The following is a 6000-nucleotide window of genomic DNA, read 5'->3' as shown; positions in this document are numbered from 1 at the left end:
AGATGGTGCTGCCCACATGGAAGTCTGTCGCCCAGGTGATATTAATGTGTGTTGGGAGCGGGCTGTGGGCAGGCAGAATCCTTGTAGCGTGGGGCTTGGTTTTAGGACTAAGCCTTTCCCACCCTTTTTGATGTGGGGTGGTACAATCTCATCATGTCTATGATAAGTGACTTTGTATTAGAGACTTCCCTATTTTGTGTATTGGATTAAAGGTTTTGATTTCTGCACTATAAAATGGGGGCAGAATGGGAGCTTACTCTCTTAGTTCCTGAGATTAGCACTAGAGGAGACAGCAGAGAGCAGAGAACAAAGAAAGGCCACGTGGAGGAGGCCAAGAGAAGTAGCCAAGATGGTGGAGTGTTGAGTGAGAAGACAGTTTGTGCAGGGAAAAGAAAGGAGATGAGGAACAGAGGTGAATAAGGCTGGTGAGCTAGAAACCTTTGATTCTAGGAAACTCGGATAAGTCAGTAGCTTTGTGAGCACTGAATGTAAGTGGGTTTTGGAGCCCAGTGTGTGTTTTTACTTGCCCGCCAGATGCAAGCTAGGATTAAAGATGGTGGCCCACCAGTTTTTGGCTCTGTTGTTTCTTTACCGACTGTCCGAATCCAATGCGAACCTGCATGGGCCAGGCGGCTGTGATGGTGGCCTTGGCCACTGGCCATATATCAGTCAATGAATGAAGAAGGTATTTGGGAAAATGTCCAGGTCCTAGTTGAACATTCCCAGCCTTTTCCAACAACTGCTCTCTCGTAAAGACTCATTTCTGTATTCATTTCAGCTTCCTTTAATTGCTTTAATCGCCTGAGCAGTGGTGAGGTTTTATAGAAGGAAAAAGTGACAGTCCATCCCCACATTCTTTTCAAAGGTGTGTCTCCTGCTAGGAAAAACCAACTCGGGTGTGGCAGAGGCCACAGTGGGAGGTTACAGGCTTATCCAAAAAAAAGCATGAGAGGATTCCACATCCGCAGACAATGGAAAACTCACCATGTAGTGCACTGCTTACTAACTACCTCATTCAAATTGGAGCCAGAAACAGACAAAAAGTAGTCTGATGGGAAGTTTTGAAGTCATTATTTTTTGAAAGCTTTTCTTTTTTTCTGCATAACAATGACATCTTTTTTTTTTTTTTTTTTTACACAAATTTGTAGGGCATTACAATGCAAAGCAAAATACTGCCCGAATCTGAAGGAATTCCAAATAATACATGTTGGGCAGATAAAATGTATTATGCTCACTTTGTTAAAGAGGCCATCGCCCAGGTGATATTAATGTGTGTTGGAGATCGTTGTAACCTGGGGCTTGGTTTTGGGATTAAGCCTTTCCCACCCTTTTTGCTGTAGGGCGGTACAATCCAATCATGCCTCAGAGAAGTGACTTTGTATTAGAGACTACCCTATTTTGTATATTGGATTAAAGGTTGTGAAGCTACACTATAAAATAGGGGTAGAACGGGAACTTGCCGCTTGGTTCCTGAGATTAGCAAGAGAGAGCAGAGGAGAGCAGAAGGAGGCCACGTGGAGTAGGCCAGGAGAAGCAGCCAAGATGGCGGAGTACTGAGTGAGATGCCAGTCTGTGTAGAGTTTGTATCTGGGATAAGGAAGGAGATGGGGACTGAGGAGAATAAGGTTGGTGAGCTAGAAACCTTTGATTCTAGGAAACTCGGATAAGTCAGTGGCTTTGTGAGCACTGAGTGTGACTGGGTTTTGGAACCCAGTGTGTATTTTTACTTGCCCGCCGGGTGCAAGGTAGGATTAAAGGCTATGGCCCACCAGTTTTTGGCTCCATGGTTTCTTTACCGACTGTCCGAATCCAATGCGAACCTGCATGTGAATGGCCCCGATGGCGGCTCCTGGCCTTACAATACAACAGCTTGAGTTTGAGAGAAAACCAGTAATGGGGAGTGAATATCAGTAACGGACATTGTCCACTAACTTCAGCACGCAAGAAACTCCACGTAATCCACTCACTGTGAGGGGATTGCCCCATTTACCTTTCCCGTATCCAGAAACGAAGGATCACCCAGGACTTCACTGCGGTTACAAATAAAATGCTTGGTGCTTTATTTCTTTGTTTACTCAAAATTATTTTTTACAAAACTTAATTGCAATGACACATAAGACGAAGGTCTACTGCATAACATTCACTCCCTTATCCCCTAGTAAAGAATTTTTTTAATTCACAGGAATTTCTGACAATGTTTTGGAGAAAAAAAAATGTGACATATTTTGCGTAGCAATGGAATGTTGTTTTAGTGAGTGGGAACAATAACAAGACATACTCAGAAACAGAATAGGTTTTTTTTTTCATTTAATGGAAAATACTTTTCAAACATAGTGCAGTTTATCTACAGAAAGACCAGTAAATAGAAAAGTGAAATGCATTGCTCCTTTTCAGAACTGTAAGAGTCAGACAAACACCTAAGGCTTTATTTACATGGACAGTGTGTTAAAAACTCTAATGTAAAGCAGTATTATTTAACAGAGTGATTGTGTTAGCTGCTCTAGTAATTTGTGCTTTTCTCTGTTTTTACAAACATTATGATATGGATAGGTATAGATAGATAGATAGATACACAGATACATAGATACATAGATTAGATAAATAGATAATAGATATTTAGATAGGTGATAGAGAGATAGATAGACAGATAGATAATAGGTAGACAAAGAGGAAAAACAACCAATTTATAGCAATGGGTTTCCATATGTGTATTTTAAGAATGGGGCACATTTAATGCAGAACCATTTATTTCACTTAAAAAACTGTGTTGTATCATCTCCTGTACTGCATTGCTTAGGATTGCAGGTAGATTGTTGACATAATTATCAATATCTATTAATGTGCACAATATAAAACAAACAAGTACTTGGAACTTTTAGGCCCCCAAGTGCACTAAGTGAAAAACAAAACAAAAATAAAACATGAATTCCAAGCTTGCCATTTCCTTTGGCAACACCCACCTTCCCTGAAGGCCACACAGGGAGACTTCTGCAGAGCCCTTCTCATCTGGCCATGGAGCCTTTGCTGTATCATTTCTATCATCGTGAAGTTGCCAATACTCTGATGAGAGGAGAGGACAGAGATGAGAGAGTGGCCAGGGGTTCAAAGGCTAACTGGACATCAGCACTATTTTGGGAGCTGATAAAATGTGAGTATTTTCAGTATAAATGTGTCCCAAATATCATATGCATACTTACGTGCAACATTATTTATCGTTTTCCTGAAATTCAAAGTCAGTAGGGCCTTCTGTGTTTTATCTGGCAACCCAAGTTGCATGGCTCTTGGTAAAACCCGATCAACACACTAGCAATTTCTAGTTTTTAAAACTTTTGTGCCTTTGTAGAGATCACTTTGGAGAACTGTAAAATAAAGATAATTCCAATCTTACTACACATAAGCTTCTGCATAACCAGAGATCACCATTTGTATTATCAGATACCCCAGTATGTTAGCAATTAAAATGCAAATTGAGGCTATTTTTCCTGATGAACAGACTTCAGAGATGGATAAAACTCATGAATAACTGATTAATGGTGGAAAATGATAGGTGGGTTTTAAAGGCATTCTGAGATAAGTCAATCAGTGAAATTGGAAGCAGGAAAAGGAATAAATGGCCATATAATTATAAGATACTCTATGGATGACACAAGAGCAAGGCATCTCCTTAGGGGAATGTGGACACAGGGCTATTTCTAGAAAGAATTGAGGAACACATAATCTTATTATGTGCTTCCTTCTCTTCCTAACCATCAATTTCTGCCCAGCTGGAATCTAGTTAAATAAATTTCAAAGGCTCCCTGGAGGGAAAAAAGAAAGGCCACAGAAAGACAGAGGGTTTGTTCCTTCTTTTGCTTTAGAAATCGGGGGTGGAGGGAGAGAGAGTGTAGGGACCGATCAATGTCACAATAACCGATGGGGAGAAGAGGTGGGAGAAAATTGGATCAACCTTTTCATTTTCTCCTGCGCTTCTACAACAACAGGCCACTTGAGACAAAGACTGATCCCACGTATGGTCAAGAAACTCTAAAATATGGTCAGCTGTCATTTATAACAGATGCCAACGTTCCAGGAGTTATCGATTTGAAGAAGCAGGAGATAAGTCATCTGTTACTTAAAAGTAATAGAAATAGCCTGACTCTCAACAGTGTGCAAAAAAACTCATCCCCAAAGATATTTCCATGCGTCATCAGGTCAGTTCATGAATGCACTGGTTCTCACAGTCAGATGTGTCCCTGGTCATCCCTCCCCCCCCCCCCCCCCCCCCCCCGCCCGCCCTTCACTCCAACACCCTGGCCTCAGACACAGGGAGAACCAGGCGGCACTCAGAGCTCCCTTGGTCAGGACCGTCTCTGGAGTCTGCCCGGCTGAAACCAGGGATACTGCCCACACCTTCCTTCTAATTCACCACCAGCAGTCCCAGCAACTGAGAGCTGGCCCTCCTTCCCGGACTTCCCCTCTTCTTCTCCTTGAGGCTTCATGTCGCTCTGGCCTGTGACTCCCTGAGACAGAGGTCAAGTGCATGAGAGGGAAGTTTGGTTCTAAGTAAAAATCAGAGTGGAACGACGTGTCTGACAATTTTGATATTAGGGTCACCCGTTTTCAAGTTGGGGAGACCTTATGTTGACATGATCTCTGATGTATGTGAGTGGAATCGACTTTCTCCCCACACACGGAGAAAGTGCAACAGATGAACGATTAGAAGAGAAGCTATAGAGAAAGCCAAGCCATACAGTGATTCAGAGCTGCCGTGAAATCACGGGTGACAGGTAGCATGAGGTTTGATCACACATGGTCCAAAGCGAAAGCAAGGGTACAATCAGACTGATAACGGTGTTTTTCCTAGCTGACTGTATCTTTCTTTGCTAGTTCAAAAAAGAATCAATCACATTAAAAACCTGAAGTTGCTTTTCCTTACGACAAACAGGGCAGTAGCTTCTGCGACATGATCTCATTGGAGAAGGAGGTGACAGAGAGCAGGGCACTTCAGGGGCAAGATGGGTGTATTATCGCCCAGGAGAAGCCCAGCAAGGGGAGACTCCTCAATTGGGCTGTTAGAACTTGTATTTTGTACAAACATGTCCATAGGTTTTGTGTTTGCTTTCCTCTAACAGGGTGTTTCCAGCAGTATTTGCTCATTTCTCACACCAGTGCTAGCGTTCCTCAGCATAGCCTTCTCTTTCATTGTTTTCACATCCTGGGTTTCCCATGGAAAAATTATTTCTCTACATATTGTCTTCCAATATGATTTTCTGAAGCCCAATATTCAATGAAGAAGAGCTATAATTTTTAATACCAGGTGCTTTAATAGTGACTTGGCAGTAATTAGTCTGGTTTTTCATTTCCCCCCAAAATTTGGTGTTTATAAAATTTACACAGAAGTTTCAAATACTATATACAGTATAAGGTGCCATTTTCAACAATAGCTTCCAACCCTCTCATTCACTTTTTATGTTGTTTTATTATTTTTTCAACAATTATATTGTTAAAACTTCAAAACAAATTTGAAAGAACAGCACAAGGAACCACCACACTGCACACATTATGAAATTTTTACCTCAATTTCAACATGCAGCTCCTAAAAATATATATATTCTCCTTCATAAAACTATCATATAACACAAGGAACGATAATGCCCTGATACCCGGGCTATTTTCAAATTTCCCCCAATTTTCTGCAAATGCTTTTTATAGCTGGCTTTATTTTAGTGTTTGTTTATTTTCTTTTTCAAATGACAGGTACTATTTGTGCTAAGTGAAAATTCTGTGCCAATTGTGCATGCGAATAAATAAGCGTGTATTCCATTTTCTTGAGTTCTACAGGCTGGATTAGAGGCATTTACGTACGCCCAGCCATTTTACATGTGGTGTGTGTACGCCATGTAACATCCCATCACAAGTGTGTGATGTCAGATTCACATAAGACGTTGCCTACCAGGCAGAATCGCTTCTGGTGAGGCTGAGACAGTCAGATCACCTACGACAAGCAGTGTTGAATTTGGG

This window comes from Saccopteryx leptura, chromosome 11 (genome assembly GCF_036850995.1).
Source record: "Saccopteryx leptura isolate mSacLep1 chromosome 11, mSacLep1_pri_phased_curated, whole genome shotgun sequence".
Taxonomy (NCBI): domain Eukaryota; kingdom Metazoa; phylum Chordata; class Mammalia; order Chiroptera; family Emballonuridae; genus Saccopteryx; species Saccopteryx leptura.
Note: the sequence above shows the minus strand (reverse complement) of the source record.